Source organism: Myotis myotis, unplaced genomic scaffold (genome assembly GCF_014108235.1).
Source record: "Myotis myotis isolate mMyoMyo1 unplaced genomic scaffold, mMyoMyo1.p scaffold_m19_p_12, whole genome shotgun sequence".
Lineage (NCBI taxonomy): Eukaryota > Metazoa > Chordata > Mammalia > Chiroptera > Vespertilionidae > Myotis > Myotis myotis.
The window spans coordinates 59,953,036-59,975,529 of NW_023416316.1; positions in this window are offsets into that span (position 1 = coordinate 59,953,036).

Below are 22,494 nucleotides of genomic sequence, written 5' to 3' on the forward strand. Positions count from 1 at the left end.
GTTGCACATCCAGATGGTGGTGTCTGGTGAGAGCCAGCTGGGGTCCCGAGAGCCCCAACTGTGAGGCTAGAGCCGGAGCTTGGCCTCCAGCCACATCTCGTATCCCAGCCTCAACCCAGGGGCATCCAGCCCAGAGCACACCTTTCTCCCTGGACAAGTGGACCTTGCAGGAAACACCTGCCCATCCCTTCAGCACTGGACAACCCCCCTGACCTACAGGCGTGTGCTCCCACCCCTGGAACACAGCCGATTGGATGAGGTGCGGGCACCTGACACAAGCTGAGCCAATCAGATTTTCTTCTTTGTAAATATGGGACTTGAACTAAAAGAGGATGAAGCCAGTCTCTCGATGTGGCTGGAAGTATATGACATATGGGAGCTGCAGTTAGGAGAACAATCTGTAACAAAAAGAGGAAAGAGCAAGGCGCAGAGGACTTCCAGTTTTGATTCCAATCCCTTCCAGAGACGCAGTCACATTCGTGTCTGTGTTTTGTCAGATGTCTCTGGTCCTTACACTGCATGTCCTCTGCCCTTTTGCTTTCCCATAGGCTGGATGAATTTAGTGCTTGGGGCTTTGCAGGGAAAACAACCAAACCAATGCAGACACTGAAAACAGGGTAAGTGCCTACCTCTCCTTGATAAGAACAGAGCAACAGGGGGCAGACCAAACAATTGCCATCTGGTCAGAGAGCAGCTCTGATGCTTCTCCCTAAAGATAAGCCTGGTTCGCTGATCCGCTCTACCCTAGTGAGTCGGGGGACAGAGTGTCTGTTCGGTGGGCAGCGGAGTTAGGGCCCTTTAAGGGTGTGGAGAGCTAGACATCCGGGCTTCCCCAAGAACCTGCCCTGGCTGTAGTATTTGTTCCCTCAGGCTGTCATAACAAAGTGCCACAAACTGGGTGGCTTAAAGCAGCAGAGACTTAGTGTCTCCCAATCCTGGAGGCTGGAAGTCTGAGGTCGGTGTCCGCAGAGCCACTCTCTTTTTGCAGCCTGTGAGGGGGACCCTCCCTTGCCTCTCCCTAGCTCCTGTGGGGGCCAGCGGTGCTTGGCATGTGTGGCTCGCAGCTGTACCACCGCAGTCTCTGCCTCTCCTTCCCCTGGTGTCTCCCCGGAGTCTCTGTCTCCACGGGCCATTCCCCTGGGTGTGTCTGTGTCCAAAATTCCCTCTTCTTATAAGGACACCAGTCATTGGGTTAGAGCCCACCTAATCCCCTTATCTTAACTTGATTACACCCACAAAGATCCTATCTCCAAAGCAGGTCACATTCATAGGTAGAGGGTGGGGAATTAGGACGTCAATGTATTTTTGGGGGAACATGGCTGAACCCATAGCAGCTGTCTCAGGATGAGAACTACTGCCATTCACTGTGTTGGTTACTGTCCATTCATCGAGGGAAACAAACCCCTCTGAGAGTTAAAACAGAGGGGATTCAGTGGTAATGCAGGTTATAGAAGAGGCCGAGATGCCAAACAGGCACCTTCGAACAACCCAGAGATTAGGAAAAGCGGAAAGCTACTAAAAGTGGAGGGATACAGTGATCACTCTCCAAGTGGAAGCCAGAACCAAGGCAGCTCTGCCCTGAGGAAGCTGGCGCTGGGGAGGAGGAGGGAGGGAGGGGAGACACAGCTGGGCCTCCTCCTGCTCCCACCCTCTAAGCTCGGACTAAGGCCTCCGCTGGCCAGGGATGTAGCTGAGACCAGCGCCTGCAGGGAAGGCTCCCTGCCACCCAGAGAGAGCAGGACAGGAAAGTGAGTGGCGTGAGGACGAGCCAACTCAGCTCGGCGCTCTTGCTGAGCACCAGCCTGACGGAAGCCTCAGGACAACCTGGAGGCAGGGCTTACTGTCCTACTTTACACGTTGGGGAGCTGAGACGAGGAATTTAAGTAGATCAGTGCATCCAGATCACCCGCTCCAGCCCCATTCTTCTGGGCTTGCACATGGGGTTGTTACAGGAGCTGAAGTTCCCCTCAGTAACTGGTTCCACACCAATTCCTTCTCTCCTCTATATGTACTGCCCCCAGCAGACACCCCCTTTACAAAACAACCCTCGAGGGGAAGCCATTCTATAAGGAAAAGGGCAGACTCAGCCACCACTGGGGCACCATCACTATTTTCTGTCTCACCGCCTGCCCTTGGGGCATTTTCTTCTCCGACCAGTCTGCTCACTCAGTCTGCCCACTCCCTCTTGCTCAGTACCAGGCCTTTAAACATCTGAACTTCCCCTGGCGAACTCCTCTTTTATCCTTGAGGTCTCATCCCAGTCATGACTCCCTGAAGAGGCCGTCTCCCTCAGACCAGCCTTCCTGTGCGCCTGCCCGGGGGTATGCTTTCATTAGCCTCGTGCAGTTTATGGTTGGGCCTGGTGGGGTAGCCATGGAACTATTCACTTACGGGTGATCTTCCTTTATTTTTCATTTCTTCATTTGGACCAGGTTCCAGGATTTTCTATTCCTTTGCTGTGGGGACTTTTCCAGAGGAAAATAGAAGGGAGATGATGGCGCTGCTCCTCATGGAAACTCTAAGGGAGGGTCGGGCCTCTGCGCCGGGGGAGAGGGTGGCTCTTGGAGGCTGGGAGGTTGGGTGGCTGTGAGCAGATGCGAAGCTTGGTGAACACTGGACAGAAGGGTGGCCAAGTGCAGTAGAATAGCTGCCCAAGTACATTTACCAAAAAGTCAGTCTTTTAAACAATTTTAAGTCATATCTTGACATGGCTTCTGTTAAAAACATAAAAAGATGTTAGAGGAGAGTATAAAATACATCAAAAATTGGACAGTAGCCACACCCCTCCACCCGAGGGTGGCTCAGGCTGTGTCCTGCTGACCTCCCCGGCCCTGTGCAGGGCAGACCCTGTGTCTCAGAGTGATGCCCGTGTGTGGCAGCACTGGGAGCTGTGCGAAGACCTCGGAGGGATGCCCAGGGGTGCAGCTGGGGAAGCTGTCACCTGGTCGTGGTTGCCCCAGCTCTGGCAAAGACGCACATGCCCACAGTGGCGTGGAGAGGCCTCCTTGCCCATCTAAGGCCTTAGGCGAAGCAGGGGCGCCAGCAGCAGCTACGCTGGACTGGAAGCAAGAGGCCCTGTGTTTTCCGAATCTGCACGAAAGTCCTGGGCTTCCACTGCAGACCCAGGAGTTGGAATTTCCTGCTGCCCTGGCAGGATGCGAGCTTAGAGTCCACTTTGAGTTCAAGAAAATAAACGCACATGTGTATTTTTACACATGAATCATGGGCTGAGGTCATGACCACTCGATTTGTTTCATGTCTGACTTCCCTAATCCCCGACAGCCAAGGCTGGCTGCCTTCACTCAGGGCCCAACACGTGGGAAGTGCGCCCACAATCCTGGCCAGATCAGGTGAACAGGCAGTTTGGGAAGTTGTCTTGGAAGAGCATTTCTCTGCTTCCTGCAGCCGTGCCCCGCATGCCCCAGCTCCTGCAGGCACGGGGCCTGGCTGACACAGGGCAGACACTGCCAACCGCGGGCGGTTTCTGCCCAGGCAGGCACTCCCTCTGTGGTGAGGATGCCTCTGAAGCTGCGAGCGCGTCTCAGGGCTCCTTGCCCATCTTTTGAACTTTCAAGTGCCCCGAGCTATTGTGAGTGCATCCTATGTTTATATTCCAAGCGGCTTGAATCTGTGCCTTGCAAAAGTGCAAGTTGGAAAGTTAATTCATTCCTTTATGTCAAGGTAATTGCAATTTCACCCTAATCCGCTCTTGTCAAAGACATTTCCACAATGCAGGGAGTTATCTTCTATAAGAGACACTCAAGGTGATTTAATAACAACACTTGCCATGAGTCACATTTTCCCTGTAGTCATCTCCTCTTCAGCTTGGGAGAATAGTGTTTCAAGTACAGGAGAGAGACGGCATTTGGCGAGGCTCGCAGCCCACTTACACACTCTCAGCCAAATGCACACCTTCAAGAAGAAAGAAAACCCTAATGAGCACTTGTGATGACCAGGGTGCTAAATGGGTCTTTCAGAGCAATGCCATTTTTCTTTGTTCACTTTAGGGCAACCTATATTCATTCGATGCTTTGAAGTTTCTCAAGACACTTATGAATTTGACAACTGTGGACAAAGAGAAAATTTAATATTGAGATCAATTATTAATTTGAGCCAAGCGCTGACTAGGGATTTGGATATAACAGCTCACAGGCTTGTCTTCTAGCTGCTCTCACCAAGCTTAGAGTCTGTCAGAGTGAGAAAGGGCTATCACTGTCTGTGTCTATGTCTGTGTCTATGGCTGTGTCTGTCTCTATGTCTGTGTCTGTGTCTATGGCTGTGTTTGTGTGTGTATCTATGGCTGTGTTTGTGTCTATGTCTGTGTCTGTCTATGGCTGTGTTTGTGTCTGTGTCTGTATCTACGTCTGTGTCTGTGTCTTTGTCTGTGTCTGTGTCTTTGTCTGTGTCTGTGTCTATGGCTGTGTCTGTGTCTATGTCTGTGTCTGTGTCTGTGTCTGTGTCTGTGTCTGTGTCTTTGTCTGTGTCTGTGTCTATGGCTGTGTCTGTGTCTGTCTATGTCTGTGTCTGTGTCTGTGTCTGTGTCTGTGTCTGTGTCTGTGTCTGTGTCTGTGTCTGTGTCTGTGTCTGTGTCTGTGTCTGTATCTACGTCTATGTCTGTGTCTGTGTCTATGGCTGTGTCTGTGTCTGTGTCTGTGTCTATGACTGTGTTTGTGTCTGTGTCTATGGCTGTGTCTGTGTCTGTGTCTGTGTCTGTGTCTGTGTATATGGCTGTGTCTGTGTCTATGTCTGTGTCTGTGTCTGTGTCTGTGTCTGTGTCTGTGTCTTTGTCTGTGTCTGTGTCTATGGCTGTGTCTGTGTCTATGTCTGTGTCTGTGTCTGTGTCTGTGTCTGTGTCTGTGTCTTTGTCTGTGTCTGTGTCTATGGCTGTGTCTGTGTCTGTCTATGTCTGTGTCTGTGTCTGTGTCTGTGTCTGTGTCTGTGTCTGTGTCTGTGTCTGTGTCTGTGTCTATGGCTGTGTTTGTGTCTGTGTCTGTATCTACGTCTATGTCTGTGTCTGTGTCTATGGCTGTGTCTGTGTCTGTGTCTGTGTCTATGACTGTGTTTGTGTCTGTGTCTATGGCTGTGTCTGTGTCTGTGTCTGTGTCTGTGTATATGGCTGTGTTTGTGTCTATGGCTATGTCTGTGTCTATGTTATGACTGTGTCTGTGTCTGTGTCTGTGTTATGACTGTATGTGAGTCTGTGTCTGTGGCTATGTCTATCTCTCTATATCTCTATCTGTCTACATATTAAAGGAAGTGGAGGCAGATTTTTTCCACCTCACTGCACAATAGGAAGAAGTTAGGACATGCTTCATGGTTTCTAGTTCTCATCTCGCACTGGATCAGAAGGCAGAGAGAACTGGCTGAACTGTGGCTAAGCTTCAGGAGATTTGGTTGGAAGGGCCAGCAGTTGGTTCAGTCTTGAAGACTGTTCAGCTCCTGAGGGGCGAAGTCTTCTCCCACCAGCTACCCCTCAGGACACACCATCAAATGTTAGCCTCAACCCAAGAGGAAATTAAGCTGATGAAGAGAAGGCTGGGGGAACTGGCTTTGAAAAGCTTACCATAATGTCTCTCCCCCAAAATATATACACACAATACATTTTTTAATTGAGACTAGGCAATTAGGACAAGAGGACAACTTGCCAAGTGCCACTTACTCCCACCTTCAGTTGGAATTTTCTGAGCATGCCAGCACTGGTGCTACTTGCTGTAGGCAGATTCTCTACCTATACTTATAAAAACCCATACTGGCTACTCCTAATGGAGTTCTTAGCATGTCTCTTTCAACTAGATTTCTAAAACAAGGAACAATGTAATTGGCAGGTAACAACAGGTTAACAGGATTGTCTTAACAGATACTTGTGCATTTTCAGTTCAGACTTTCACCAGCCAAGATGTTCCATACAGAAGAAAACCCGACGTGTTGAGCCAAGCAGAGAGACACGGAAACTCTGGAGAGCTGTAGCTCAGAATGAGTCAGGTCTGCATCTTAATTAGAATAAAAAAATTCCTCTCAAAAATATGTGATCTCATATTTTAAATATGGTCATTTAAAGCTTAAAATTACTTAGAGTTTAGCCACCCTGGATTCTTTGTGAAATTAAATGGGATAGAAGTGATTTAAATGGTTGGAGACTTTAACTGTCTGGGCTACACTTCTGAAAGTTAGAGAAACAGAGAGCAACAGTAGCTGTCTTCGTGCTGACAATTGCTTCTTCTTCCAGCAATTGGCTCTCCTTGGCTGAACTGAATCCTTTGCCTTAACAGAGAATCTGAACTGCCAGCAGAGGACCCTCATGTTTGGGAGAGATTCCTCTGAAAACAGAGAACATTGGAACCTGGAATCCTACCCCAGTCTCCTGTGACTCTTTGAGTGTCTGCAAGGGGTCTGTGCAGTTGCCTTCCAGGAGTTGGGTGCCCCCCTGCCCCTGATGACCTTTGTGTGAGCCAGTGATCCCACCTGAAATGCACAAACACTTCTCATGTGATTTCCAGACAGAGAAAAAGTTTAAGCTGAGGAAATCTCAAAGTGTGGGTTCTAGACCTGGGTGCAGCCAGGACTGAGAACTACTGGCTTAGCTTAAAACAGTTGCTTTTATTGAGCAAAATATGTGGGTGAATAATGTAGCCTTTCTTCCAGATGAACAATGCACATGAGTGCTCTGACAAGGTGGTTGTGTCCCCGAGGATGGTGGCAAGACAGCTAGAGAATGATGGCTCTGGAGCAGAGATCTAGTACTGCCGGGGGCAGATGTGTGGAGCCCAAAGCGGATGTCAGTGCCCACATGGAATGGGAAATCCAAAGCTAGATCAGTACTATGAGATACAGGTGTGGGACCCAAGGAACCTGGGGGGTGGAAAAGGGGACATAGAGTGGGGCTGTCAGAAGGGAAGGTGGCAATGGTTTACATGTCAGAAAGAAGCCAGTTTTCACATTGCACACCCAGGGGGACTCGTAGAGATGGATCTTCATCCCAGGGGTGTCCCTGCCTCTGCTCATTGGGTAATTATGGTCTTCAGTGGCTGGAGTTTGGTTCTGTGTATGAGAGGCAATTTGGAGGGGGTAGTGGCCATCAGTTCAGATCGACAAACATGAATGTACATTTACTGGGCATTAAGTGCTGGGATTTCAAAGCACTGGACATGGATGCAACACAGTGATTATGGAGTCACTATCTAAGCCACTCTGGAAAATCCAGGATGGTCACTGAATTAGTCAGTATTTTCCAATAGGATATATATATATACATGTATATATGTGTATATATATATACATGTATATATATACATATATATACATGTATATATATACATATATAGGATATATATATGTATATATATATATAGACATTAAGAGATTTATTCTGGATATTGGTTATGGAGGCTGAGATGTGTTGTCTACAAGCTAGAGAACCAGGAAAGCCCATGGTATAATCAGGTCTGAGTCCAAAGGCCTGAGACCCAGGAACTCCGATGTCCAATGTCCAAGGACAGGAGAAGATGGAAGCCCCCCCTCAATAAGAGAGAATTTGGCCTTCTTCTGACTTTATGTTCTCTTCTGGGCCTCAGTGGGTCAGGTGATGCCCACCACATAGGTAACAGTAGACCTCTTTACTCAGTCTACTGATACAAATGCCAGTCTCTAACGGAAGGACTCCCACAGACATACCCGGAAATAATATTTTACCAGCTAACTGGGCGTCCCTTAGCCCAGTCACGAGGACTCATTACATTAACCATCACAGTCACTGTACTTACATTCCATAGAGAGGGACTTGAATGCTCAAAGCTATGGGCTCAAAGCCTTTGCTCATGCTTATGCTTCTCTCTCTTGCCCTCTCGCAGGATCTAGATCTGTCATGTGCTACAGATTTCCCGTATTAGGCTTTCACATGCACGAGACGCGATACTGGGTTTCAACTTGGTGAAAACATCTCTCTCACTCGGGCTTTCTCTCCAAATCTCCTTTCCGCTCCCGTCAAGTGCCTTTCTGGGAGGAGGACAGCTTTGGATTTTCCAACAGAAACTAAGAAAGGCCTAAGGTGCCAGCGGTGGGTCACGCCCTTTACTCTTTAGCATCCCACTCGGATTCCCAGCCAGGGCACCCTGTTTGCTCCAACCCAGCCATACTGGCCAAAGGATGATCGGTGACATTTGGGGACCTTGCCCGGTCCCGTTTTTTCCACACTGAGTAACATTTACAACTATCACCTTAATAAATCATGTTGTATCTCGGTGACGGGGCCACATAGTCTTTCCATGTCCAAGTTTAGCAACCCCCCTAGTGGTGTGGTGTTCAGTCCCAGCTGCGGATTAGAATCAGCTGAGACATTTTAAAAATTGCTGGTGCCTGGTGGCTCACCACTCAAGATTCTGATTTAATTGTGCTGAGGTGCGGTGGTGGTGGTGGTATTTAAAAATACATATTTGCTAGGCTTCTTAATATTTCAGCTAATTACTGCTCATTGTCTTAGAGATAAGCACTTATAACCAACTCCCAACCTAATTATATGCAGTCCCTATATTCCCTCCTTGACACCACTTAATAATTAGCCATCTCTAGTGCCCTAAACGGAAATTGGAAGATTAAGGGAAACTTCTTTGTCAAATGGAAGCCTGGCATTTTTAATGAAACTAAAACATACCAGCTGTTCTTTATGAACTTATTCTGAGAGGTTTCCAAGAATTTCCCTTAACATTGAAAGTTAGAGGCTTTGAGTCCCTTCCCAAAAGGGGGAGGTATGTCTAACTGTGGGGTAGAGTTGTCCTTGCCATCTTACAAATATTACCTACTATTTTTATAATAATGGCCTTAAAATATTAACTCATATAAGCAATCTGAATTGTCTAACCCAGCTCTAATGCAAGTGCAGCCTTGTTCATCAACAATGTTTTTTTCCACTTCAGAAAAATCCACTCCCAATTATGCCATGTTCTCATTGTCTCCATCTAACAAACAAGTAACAGGCTGTCAATTGTCTGGCGTGCTTGGATCTTTTTATTTCAAGGATTTTTTTTCTAATGCTCATGTGGGCTAGGAGATAAAAAGGTCAGGTTGGATTCATTTCAGACTCACGTCTAGTTTCTCAATGAACTTGGAATGTATACCATCTCTTGTAGTTCATCCTGATTATGAAAGGGCCAAGGGGGAAGCCTCCATCATTCAGCAATAGCTCAAGACTCTTCTAACCCAGAGTAAAAACACCAGGTCCTAGTTCTGAGATACTTGCCAGACTGAGGTATGCCCCCTAGGTTTTCAGTACCTTTTGTCTAGATCTGTACACATTTCATTATTTATTTTTCAGGAGCTGGGCTTGTTTCCTCTCTCCCTCCCATAAGGCCCTTCAGGGTAAGGCTGCATCTTTTCTTCTAAAAGTATCCAATCTGACACAGAGCAGGTACTCAATGTGTGGCAGTGAATGAATGAACAAATGAGTGATGAATGGACTCCCCCCAAATGAGCTGAAAGTAGACTAGTTAGAGGCAAGAGGGAGGGCAGGGCCAAAGAGCCCCCTGAGCAGGGGCTGCCCTGCAGAGATTCATTGCTAAGACTCATGCTCATGCCTCCATTTGTCCACTGTTATTTGGCCAGTCAATATCCGTAGTTGTTGAATAACATTCATTTATACATTATTTAGTAGGTGCAATCAGTCACATTCCCCGTGATCGTGGCCCAGTGTTTTAAACTTGCCTCTTATCTGTAAACACATTTCCTGAGCAGCTCTATCTTTTCATCTTGTCGAGGTGATCTATGGCAATATCCCACAACCTGCCTATTTTCTTTTTAATCCCCTGATGGATTATAAATAGCCTGCTCTAAACCTCCCAGAGCTTGGAGGGCAAATTCCTGCTTTCTAAATAACTATCAACCTCTTGTCCCACACTCAGACCCCGTCAGGAGGCTGACCTGCTCCCCTGGGCGGACACAAAAGCCTTGTCCTCTTCTCTGCTGAAGTAGCGCTACGGCAACAACCAGCGTGTGGACCGATCGCTGACTGTACACACATCGCTCACTGCCTCGCACACTTCGTAGAGGTGATTGAGGAAGAGAAGACTGGCACAATAGGTGGCAGCGGGAGAGCCAGTAAGAGAGAACAACATGTGACAGGGAAAAAGGGAGGCGTGAGGGAAAGCTGCAGGAGTGAGGACAGGACGGGAGCCCTGAAGAACGGGTGACAGGTAGTGCCTGGCTGGCTTGCTTCAGCTTTCAGACACTGCACATCTGCTGAAACGCCCAGGTCTGTCCGGCCACCGCCGAAGTAAAGGCTGTTATAAGAAGCAAAATGGCCTGGAAAGAACTTGGCTCTCCGATGCCTCGTGGATCGTTTCATTCTTCGCACAGAGAAGATGAGTGCCCCATTGCCTGACTTCCTGGGATTCACACAAACTCCTTCATCAAGGCACGCAGTGGGCCCTGGGGCCACGGTTTTCGGGGCCTCCCTTTCACGAGCACCTCTGGGTGTTCACTTACAGCAGGAGTGAGTTTCCAAGCCTCACTTCATCCTCTGCCTTTAAAATTCACTAGCACTGCAAACTGGAACCCTCCCCTCCCCAGCTCCCGGTGGCTGTCTCTCAGGCCAGAGGTGAGCTGCTGGGTTGCCCTTTTCGGGGCTCAATTCTTTCTAAGTATTCATTTTCAATTTCCAGTTATAGCCTAATCCACTCAAAAGCACTTATTCTCTGCAAACCTCTCGAGCAAGCTCTAATTTGCTGTTTCTCAGTACACACTCATTTTTACATTCAGGTTCAGTGTTGACACTAAATTAAGCAGAGCATTCACCCCCTCCATCATCTTGGCCCTTTCTGCCTCTCCCTGCTTCAGCCCCAGGTTGGCTTTCTCATGCTTCCATGCCATTGGAATCTGCCTTGGCTTTTCCAGGTATCTATGGGGTTAGCAGATGGGTGGCAGTTAATAAATCTAGTCTCTACAAAGCCGTTAGCAAAAATGCACACGGGACAACCTCAGTCTTCTGTGGGCGTGCCTGAGCTGCTCCAAAGGCATCCTTAAACACAACTACCATTTTGAGCCACTAAACTCTCAACAGCTAAGTGTTCTCTACCATGAATGCCCCTGTCTACCCCCCTGAGAGGGTAAACTCCACTGGTATGGAGTGAGCATCCTTTAGAAAAACCCCAGTTTCTTAGGCCCTAAAGCCATTCATCTGGATGACACAGAACTTTACAAATATGTTTCTGAAGGCTTGATGCTTTGTGATCATAGTCCCCTTTCCCCTGGAAATAACATTTATGGTTTGTTATTGTTTTAATCCTCACCTGAGGATATATTTATTGATTTTAGAGAGAGAGAAAAAGAGAGAGATCATCTATCAGTTGCCTCCCATACTGCCCCAACTGGGGATCAAAGCCGCAACTATTTGGTGTACAGGACAATGTTCCAACCAACTGAGGCACCCAGTTGGGGCCATTTATTATTTTTTCCCCATGTTATAGGCATTGTGCTGATTTTCTTGCATTAACTCATTTAATCCACCCCAAACTCCAGAATAATACTTAAAACAGCAGTCAGATGATGACACTTATCTGAATCAAAGGAAAGCCATGTCTTGCTACAAGTGGGGCCCCTGTGATCTGCTCATGTTTTCTGCATAGCTTCCCCTCAGTTTCTCCTCTCCAGCTGTGCTGGTCGGAGTGCTGCTCCTCCCCCTGTGATGCTCCCTCCCTCCCCTGACAGTCACACTACTTGTCCCCTTTAGTCTCCCTAGGCCCTTCTCATTGGGACCGTCCTCACCAGCCAATATACACAGCACCCCACCTCCGCCGATCTTTCCTGCTCTACATACATCTTCTCCATTCCACCTCAACCCCAACCTGCTACATGCTTAGTGGCCCTCCAGCTAGAATGTAGCTGCACAAGGGCAGGACTTCATTTTGTTCACTTCTGTATTCCCACTGTCTAAAACAGTGTTCTCAATAAAACATTCTTGAATAAAGAAATGAATTAAGGTATTCTTCTTACCCCTATTTTATAGTTGAGAAACTGGCTGAGGGAGGCTAATTAACTTGTCTAAGGTCATAGAGCCAATAAATGGCGGAATTATATAAATAGTACTGAGGGCTCATTAACACTCCTCTCCAAGCTCAAAGTGCCTTTGTGGGAAACATTTTTACTAGTCCCATCCAAATAGGGGTCATTTTGACCAAAAATGGAAGCAGAGATGGAAGATGAAGAACAAGAAATCAGTGGGGAGGCTTGGCCTGGAACCTATTGTGTACTCTCATACTTCCTCCAAACTCACTTACCTAGTAGGTTCTCTTCTCTTTGCACTTGACATGGACCAAATTCAGTCCTTCCTTAAATATACACCATAGGTTTAAAGTAAAGTGAAGAGGAGATCACAAATTTTTCAACATTTTGAGGAACAATTTGTTGTTGGTGTTGTTGTTACCTGTGAATATTTTGAAACCATTTACTAAGATGGCACTTTCGTAAAAAGGCAAGATTATATAACATGAGACAGGCCAACCTCAAAATATAGAGTCTATAAGCTCCTGCAGGGCTGATACTGTGGCTTATTCTCCCAGACTAACACTGAAAGTGACATTCAATAGGCATTCAATAGATGTTTAATAAATAAATAAGTTAATAAATCTGGAAAATAAATGTTAGTTTTATCTAGGAGCAGATGTGAATACTGGTCACCTTGCCTGGACCAGCCAATTACATACACATCCATGCAAAAACTGGCACCATCTGAGAAATTTGGGTGAGGCTTGGGAGTCAGCCACATTGAAGAGAAAGTCATAATCCCGATGGAACATTTGAAAAACCAAAACATATAACGAGTGGAATGGAATACCCCCAATTACAAGAGAGAAACCCGGAGGAGAATCTGCCATGTTTGTGCTGCACAGGAATTCACTGGGGTGGAATCTGTGCTCCAAAACCAAGTCAGAGGAGGTTGCTTTCCAACCACTAAAAACTTCCCATAGGGAAAGACAAATGGCCATGATTTACAAACCAGAAAGTTGAACTGGTGAAGCATAAACAAGCAGCCTACAGAAATCCAAGCTGACTCTTTCTAACATATATCAACTCTTCCTCCTCTCCCCATATGTGGGCCTTGGAACTCTGCCACATTTCCCTTTAGGGGAGGAGGATGCAGCCCAGCCAGGGAACAGAATGCCTTCTCCTGCCTCCTTGAGTCTGTCCTATGATCTGGAATATCAGGAAGTGCCTCCAAGAAACATTATTGCTTCTTATCCAACCACCAAGCTCCATCCGAGAGGAAGTCTGGCCCTCCAAATGAGGAATCACCCAGGTGGCATGTCCAGATTCCTACTGTTGACAATGATAACAGAGGTAACCTCTCCGTAAGCCTGGGCTGGACCTAGTGACTTGCTTCTAATGAGTAGAATATGAAAAAAGTCACCACCATGATTAGATTATGAAAGACCAATGGCTTCCATCTTGCTAGCTGACTCTCTCTTGCTGCCTTTAATAAATAAGCTGTCAGTTGGAAAAGCCCATGTGGCAACAAACTGATGGTGTCTTCTAGCCAAAGCCAGCAAGGAACTGAGGCCTCAATCCAACAGCCCATGAGGAATTGACTCCTCACAGCAACTATTAAATGAACTTGGAAGCACTTGAGTACAGCCTTGTGAAAGACCCTGAGCAGAAGACCCAGCCAAGCCCTGCCTACGTGCCACAGAAACGGTGAGACAAGAAATACGTTGTTTTAAGCTGCTAACTATTGGGGTGATTTGTTACACAGCAGTAGGTAACTGATACAAGGATAATGAGAATACTGTGAGATGCATGTAACTGAGTTTCATGCTAAAAGTGTCATGAGAGCACAGCAGCTTGGAGTTGGAGGGCACTTACGGTGTACACCTTGTGGAGGGGAGGAGTATGGGACCCTACTTTAGAATGTCAAGTTGTTCATCTACTCCCATTTATCATGCTGACCATTTATCCAGTGGATAAAGCCCACATTTCTAAGTCTGGCAACAATGATTACCATCACCTGGACTTAGCTAACTTCTCTAGTTTTACCTCCTGTGTCATCCCAACCTGCATTCTATCTCAAAGATGTAGTTGACTGAGATGCTCTATATTCCCCCTTTGTCCATACTGTTTCCTTTTCTTGGAATGCCTTCCTGTACAGACTCGGTTACATGCCTTCTTGGTGCTCTGTGGGACTCCACTCAGACCCCTACACCTCCTTCAGTGACTCTCTCACACCACACATCTCCTGCTCTGCAGCCTTTATCTTCTTATCTAGTACCTCCTCTCATTCTAAGCTCTATATAAGGCCTCTTCTTCAACTTGGCATCCTCAGCCAAGTTGGTTGCTTTTAGTGGTTGGAAAGCAACCACCTTGGCTTTGGAGCGCAGACCCCACCCCAGTGAATTCCAGCTCGTTCACAGTCTGGAAAATCACTTCAGTCAACAACTGATGAAGGAATAACCATGGGATGGGCCTGCCAGGAGGATAAACAGTTATTTATTGGTTTAACTATAATTTATACCATGCTATTGAAATAATAGGCAGCTTACAATGAAAAGACCTGTATTTAGGAAGGTCAATGGCACACAAAATCAAAGGCCACACAGGAGGATGGAAAAGCAAAGCCTACACACTACGGGTAAATTTGTCACAACAGACGATTATGTTTCACTCTATGTTTGCCCAGAGCCAAGCAAGAAAAGTCCAAGAACTATTAATTTTCCTACACCTTCCACTTTAATTCAGGTAAAAAAAAATCTTCCTTAAAGCAAGAGAATGGCTTTCACAAGATTTGTCACATTATTTAGGTTTCAATCCTACATATCAGTTATGTTCACCAATAATCAAATCAACTGAAAGAGAAAGAGGAGTGGATAAAAAAATCAATATCTAATTTTTATGCCCTTCAAGAAATCAGCCTTCCTCTCCATTTGCTACCAACTGAAGCTGACAGGCTGACCCAGAATTAAATCAACTCGGGAATCACTCAAGGGGTGGAATGCTCAGGGAGGAAGGTAGTGATTACACTTTGTTAGAGAAAATGTCTTTCTTATGCGGTGTAACCATCAGGTGGAGATATTTGATGGTCCTTTTAAAATATCTTTAAATCAGTGGCACCTTCACATGGATGACATATCTTGAAAAGAGAAAATATTGGATGATTTAGACAACTTATCAAAAATGCGTTCCCAAACAATAAATAGGCTTATTGTCATGAGGGGTTTCAATGCAAGATCAATAATGAGTCTTGGAGAAAGGCGTTGAATCCTATGAACATTAAATGACATAAAAATTATATTCCTGCTTAGTCGTCTTACTGGAAATAACCATCATTTTTGGTCTATAGAAGAAAATACATCAAAACCTAAAGGGAAATCTCTGCAATCAATCAAGACTCTGGAGATTCCTTGCAGGGCAAATCACATTGAGTTTTCCTACATCGGTTAGGTGTGAGGACATGATCAATAGATTGATGATTTGATTATGTAAATATGCTGGAAAATCAGCTGTAAGGAGGGTTTGGATGATTGTACAAAAATTCAGGCTAACAAAGCTACTCTATGCCACCACACGAGAAGGCTACATAATTTCAGGGAAACAAATTTTTGACCTTGGTTACAGGGTACAGACATGAGAAAAGAATGCATTCATTGAAAAGCAAAACTAAAACAGTAAGAATAAACTGTTGTTTTTGATACTAGAATTGCTAACAAATTAGATTATGTAAAAGAAACCTTAAAAATTTATACTTGGTGTGGGTTTGTGGAATCAGAACAGACAAAAGCTTTCACTGCCAACATGTTGTCTCCATCACAGAAAATTTGATTGGTGCATTCTTAAGTGCTTCTCATTTATTTTTATTCAGATGGATTTGCATCTGATTTTCGTCTTTCCCATGTACAGTGCTTTACAACAAACCTCCCCCTTTCTTATTGATAACCTATCAGATGACCTAACAGATCTACACATCACTTTCCAGGTGGCCATCAACACCCATGAAGTCTGAATAGAAATACTCGGGGACAGAAGTATTCCATGCTACTAGCATGACACCTAGTACAGCTTCCTTACACGTGTCCTTCAGACACCACTCACCCAGCCCCAGGAGTATTGGCCAAATGCCTGCACTGACAGTGGATTCATGCACTAGATTGTCAATGTAAGTCAAGGCCCAGTTGTAAGCGCTTTGCGTCAGGATCCTCATTAGCCATCAGGGCTTCCTGCAATTCCCTGGTAAGAACCACCTGGAGCTTATGTTAAACCTGCATCTCTCTGGACACTGCCCCCATCAGGAAGCCTGGGATAGAGGTGGACCCCAGGAATCTGTATTGGTAATAAGTCCCTGGCTAGCATCAGGGACCCCTGGGAAACAGAACCCTAATAGCTGAAAGCTTGTTGCTAGGACAGCAGCCCCCCAAACCTGGCTACACTGTAGAACACCTGAGGAGCTTGAACAATCGGGATTCGTACCCCAGCACTAGGCTTACTGAACCCAGATTTCTGGCCGTGGGAACCAGGACTTTGTTTATCATACCTCCCACCCCAGTTTCACATTAGAATAATCGGGGGAGCACTTGAAAATACCAATATCCCAGGCCCCTGCAGAAGCTCTGGAAGAACAGCTTGTAAAAGTCCCCTAGGACCTAGGCTAGGTGATTGGGCATCTTTTTCAACAAACCCGCACAGCAAGGAGCAATGCTGCTCGGACTCTGTGGCAGACACTGCAGGGCGGCTCCTTTGTTCAGTCTGTGCCCCAGACTGCTCCCTGTGCATGGCTTTAAGTTGAACTATTTATTCAGAGCAATCCTTTAAAATGCTCGTGTCTCAGATCAGATTAAGAAAGTTTGCCTTCAGCAAGGGGAATAAGAGGGCCGGGAGCCCAGAACGGCCGTTCAGCCTGCCTGCCAGGGAAGGACTCCCATATAACTTCAAAGAAGCTCTAACCACACAAAGACATCGCTGCTCAGGAGGGAAGAGTCCCCATCCCATCAAAATGGAAAGGAAATTCCGCAGCCACAGCTGCTGCACTTCACAGGCTCCTTAGGGGCGTGGCTGGTACATGGTGGGCACTCAGTAAGTATCTGGTGATTGATTGAATTTCTGTCACCACAGCTAAAGCCTTAAATAACCTTTTAAGATGGCTCACTGTGAATTTTCCTCCAACTTCTGAAGAAATTACCACCACAGTCTTCATCAGTAGGTAGGATACGATGAACAATTGGAACCAGAAGCAAAATTGCTTTTGTTTTTAATGTGGGGCAAATAAGTTCTACTCAGATATTAAATAGACTTACATAAACTTCCAAAAGGATGGGCATCTTCATACAGATGGGGCATCTCCCCATCTGTGGTAGGCACAATGATGGCCCCCTAAAAGTGGCCACATCCTAGTCCCCCCAACCTGTGACTATATTACCGTACATGGCAAAGGGGCAGATAGGATTATGATTAAAGATGTTGACATGGGGAAATTACCCTGGAGTATCTGGGTGGTCCCAAGATAATTACAAAGTCCATAAAAGATGGAAGAGAGAGGCAGAGGTCAAGACAGAGAGGGATTTTAAGAAGCTACACTGCCAACTTTGAAGATGGAGGGGAGGGGCCATGAGCCAAGGAGTGTGGGCAGTCTCCCGAAGCTGGAGATGGCAAGGAAAGGGATTCTCCCTTGCAGCTTCTAGAAGGAGCACAGCCCTGCTGACACTTTGATTTTAGCCCAGTGAGACATACTTCAGACTTTTGACCTCCAGAACTGGAAGATACATTTGTGTTGTTTTAAGCCACTAAGTTCACGGTAATTTGTTGGTAACTTGTTACAGCGGCCTTAGGAGATTAATACATCACATAATATTTAAGGGGAAAAAGGACACAGAGGATAGTGACTAAAGTGGCATTTCTTTGCATTTCAACATAGTGAAAGGTCTATATGGTGAAAGCAGGATCCTCTACAAAGTGATATGGCCAATTATATCCCATCAAAACCATGCTGTGGCCCTGGCCTGGTAGCTCAGTTGGTGGCAGCATCATCCTGATATGCCAAGGTTGCAGGTTCGATTCCTGACCAGGGGACATACAAGAATCAACCAGTGAATGCATAAATAAGTGGAACAAGAAATCAATGTTTCTCTCTCCTTCTCAAAACAAAAACTGTGGTGTGGTTTTTTAAGAGTGCAATGCTGAAATGAGTTAACTGAAATGTGTGCATTATAAGGCAGCAGTTACATAGCTGATGTCTTCCTTTAAAAAAAAAAGCATGATATCATTCTAAGGTCTATAGGGTGAGCAGAACATCTGGCTAACCAGGGTCACAACCTGGGCTTAGTCAGGTGAAATGGCCAACAGTCTCAAGAGGATGGCCTCCTCCCCAAACACCCCTCACCAACGTGGTAAGCCACAGATGTGTAAAGATGACAATGATGATCACACTGGCAAACCACCCTCTCCAGATACCATAAAGTCAAGTCTGAAAGGGCGTGCTCTCCCCCTGCCCTTCTATGACCCAGGACAGTCACTGCATGGTTGTGTAGGATTAGGAAGCTTGTAGTCATGTAAGGGGATACACCAAGGAACTCGCAGGGGTCTTGAACCAATGACCTGAGCTTCACCAGCATTACTTTCAGCAACTGCACTCATTGGATGGAAGTGTGTTCTGTTCTGAGGCCAGAACGAGATCTGAAAACTCTGATGTTTACCTCTGGCTCCCTTTCTTTTCCATGGGCTGAAACTAGTTTAAAGGCAGCAGTTACGTAGCTGATGGCTGTCCTGCAAGAACATGCCTGTGAGGTTGGCCAGGGACCATGGCTGTTAGTGTGTTGGGCGCATCACAACAGGCTGACAACTGAGGCTGAACGAGAGACTGCATACTAAAAATTAAAGTCACCACCATTTATCGAGTTCCTTACTACAGAGCAGGCACAGTGTGCTAAGTGCTCCATAAACATCTCCCCTTCGCAACACCTTTAAAACAAAGGTGCATGCTAATCCCATCTCACGGGGAAGAAAACCAGGGGTCAGGGAACTTCGGGTTCCCCAGCTAGGAGTGGCAGAGCTGGGATTCCAAACCACGCCTTTCTGGCCGCAGTGTCTATTCTGCCTTTAATGCAACAGCAGCAGAAGAGACAAAGTTTTAGAGACAGAGGCAGCCGAGAATGACATCCACGTAGCAACCAATTTGCAAGCCAAGAGGTTTATTTACAGCCATTCACTCAACAGTTTTTGAATGTTTGTTTTGTGCTAAGAATTGCGCCTGCGCAACTTGGAACCACCAAAATATTAAAGGATATCAGGTAGCAGGTCCTGGAGACAGAGAGGAGGGCAGCAAAATTCCAGAACATGCTCCAACAGTGAGAGCCTGCTGAGTGGGCAGCTCCAGCCGCAGGCAGAGTGGCTCCGCAGGTGGCCACGAAGAGGTAGCATCTCCAGCAAAGGTGTCAGGTATCCTGTGTGGGAAACCACCCAACCTCAACAGGCAGTAGGCTCTGGGAGCAGGGCAGGGACTAGGGACCCAATTTAAGGAGTGGGTCCTCCTTGCATATATCGTAGAAAAACTGATCGTCTATTCTGGCCTATTCATTACTCAAATGATAGGCTAACATGGCACAGCAGTGGGGAAGGGGGGGTGGCCCGGGGACCACTTCAACCATGAAGGATCTTCAGCAACACTGAAAATGTCCTGTACGCCCTGGGTCCTAGGGGCCTGCTCCTCCCTGTCACCATAAAGAGCCCAATCAGACACCTTTTACACATGCCTAAGTGACAGAGAAATCTGAGATTGTATTTTTAGCTCAGCATTTCCCAAACTGTGTGCCTTGGAAATGGGTGACCATGTATCCCAGTTTGCCAAAGACAACCCTGGTTTACGTATGTTGTCCTTGAATAGTTAATAGTGTCCCATTTCATTCTTAAAAATGTCCTAGTTTGGACAATAAGTTAAGTGATCACCTAACCAAGAAAACTGTTTCCAGGCATATTAATAGCTATGTAGTCCTCCTCAGAACCTGTAGCGTCCCAACTTACGCTGCAAACCTTGAAGAATGAGATCTACTAAAAACACTATTTTGATCAAGGAACTTAAAAGCAAAATATCTGTTATCATCTTGTGTAACTACCATTGTGTTATATACAACTTAGAAAATATTGCATTAAATAAAATTAAACAAGTTTGGTTGTTGTTGTTAGAACATATGGTTTCACAGAGATTTCACACAGGAGCACGTCATGAATTTCCAAGAGGGTCATATACTAGGCAGTTTTTCCAAACTTATTTAAACCTAAAATCATTTTTAATGAAATGTCAAGAGAGCAGTGTTCCACAAAACGCTCCCACATTTTTGTTGGACAAACGTGGGCGCTCCAGGTCCTGGGGAGTCAGCAGTAAGATACAGTGCGCGTCCTCATGGGCTTTCACTCTAGTGAGGCAGACAGGCAATAAACCTGTAAACAGATCAATAAAATGTGGAAAGCGATGATCTATCCCCCAAGCAAATGACAGTCAAAATAAAACCCGCAATTCTGAGGAATATTCATGAAGCAGCAACCCACCTTCAGACAGGAGTTGGCAATGCTTCATGTCTGTCACAAGCCATCAATGGGCCCCATGTCTCCTGGGCAGTAGATATTCCCTTAACAAATCTCCCCTCCTTGAACTGACTGGACTTCATTGAGCATTCTGGTTAGTACACGTGTGCCTCTGGGGGGGAGTCCGTCTCCCTCTGGCTTTTGTTTGTGGACTGTATTCATAATTTGTGCTTTTAGGAGTTTTTCCTGTTGTATCTAAGGTGTTATTGAAAACAACATCACTTTCAAAGAGATGTTTATAGTTGCCTAGCACCTGGGGAATAAATGAGAACAAATGGAGAGTTATTACATCCTATGCCATACATCCCACCCCTTAGGACTGGGATGAGGGACAAGGAGGTGCTTTAGGAAAAAAAAATACATGCGAGCACACACACACACACACACACACACAAACTCCTCCCTTTGGATTGATTCTGTGCAGAACAGAGACTCATATTTAAATGAATAAGCCAAGTTAAAACTTTCCCTCCTGGAACAAAACAAAAGGAAAGCCTCTTTATGTTGCAGGGGCCTTCGATGCCACGGCTGAGCCTGTCCCAAAGCTTCCCTCCACTGCTCAGAAACTAAGCCATCTTGCTGCATTTAGCACTTCTCACCAGACCACCCACCCGGACGCGGATACACAAACCACATGTGTGAGGAATGCTGTGCAGCTAGGAAATCAGTATCAGCATTTCAACCTTATTACTTGCACAGACGGCCTTTTTAGTGAGACTCATTTGTTTTATCTTTTCAATAGCTTTGATTATTTTCTTTTAATGGCCTGGATTTATCCTTTTCTACTCTTTTGAAACTTCAGAACTCTGTGCTGGGGGCTGCATGTGGTGGGAGACATGATTACCAAGGGAAAATGAGCAAATAGCTGCGCCTTTACTCACCATCTATCTCCCCCTCCTGCGGCCACCTATTCTGGGTAGACTGCCGAGGGCCGGGAGTTAGCACACGGTGGCCCCCAGGAGCCTTCCATTCTGGTGGTAGGTGAGTTTTGTTGTTATTTAACAGCGATTGAGACGGTTGTGATTACCGGGCTGGTTTTTAGTTTGTGCCATGTACTTCCCTTCCTAGCCCTCAAGTACAGTATAGGTTACCCTTCTTTAATGAGGGGGAAATTAAGACCAAGAGGCTGACAGCCCAGGGCAAGTTAATGGCCTCTGGAAAAGTCTGGCATGGACTCTAAAGAAGGGGCCACATAAACAGGAAGGTGTGGATACTGTCCCCTGGCAGAGGAAGCAGAGCCCGGAAATACGCTCAGGGTATTCTATCTGGGTGGCATCCTGGGCAAGGAAACCAATAAAATACGCATAGTTGCCCCACTAATCAGAACAAACAAGACCATTGGTTTTGGACACTATGTCCCTGAATTACCAAACAGACAGGTCTGGGTGTCAGGACCCAGTTAAGCTTCCGGGCCCACTGTGTATCCAAGTGGGAACACAGTCCTGAGAGGCAGAGGGACCAAGGTATTGGGAAAGACTGTGGCCCACAACATCCTGAGTCGTCCACAGGCCCCAGATGCCCATCTTGACTTTCTCTGGGCTGGAGAAAACGCAGGGCCATTCTTTTAAAATAAACAAAAGAATATCTACACCAAAACAAGGGAGGAGATGAGTCCACTTCAAGCCTGGCTGTTAGGAAGCTTAACTGTCAGCCCAGCCCATCTGGGACTGATGCGTCCACACCTAAAAGTCAGGTTCTAGCTGATAAGAGACAGGGCAGTCCACTCTTATCTCCTCCACTGCTGTCAGCCTGAAGATAACAGTTTCTCAAATTTGATGTCTCTTTATTATTAAAAAGAGCCTTACATCCAATTCCCTGGTTATCTGCCAAACTCAAAGTATTCTATTCTCTTTGTTGAAGTAGCTTTTCTCCTTCCTGTCTAGTTAAGGCAGCGTTTCTTGCTGCTAAAGTCAACACAGGACCTTTCGTCAGACTGACTCTGTCCAGCAA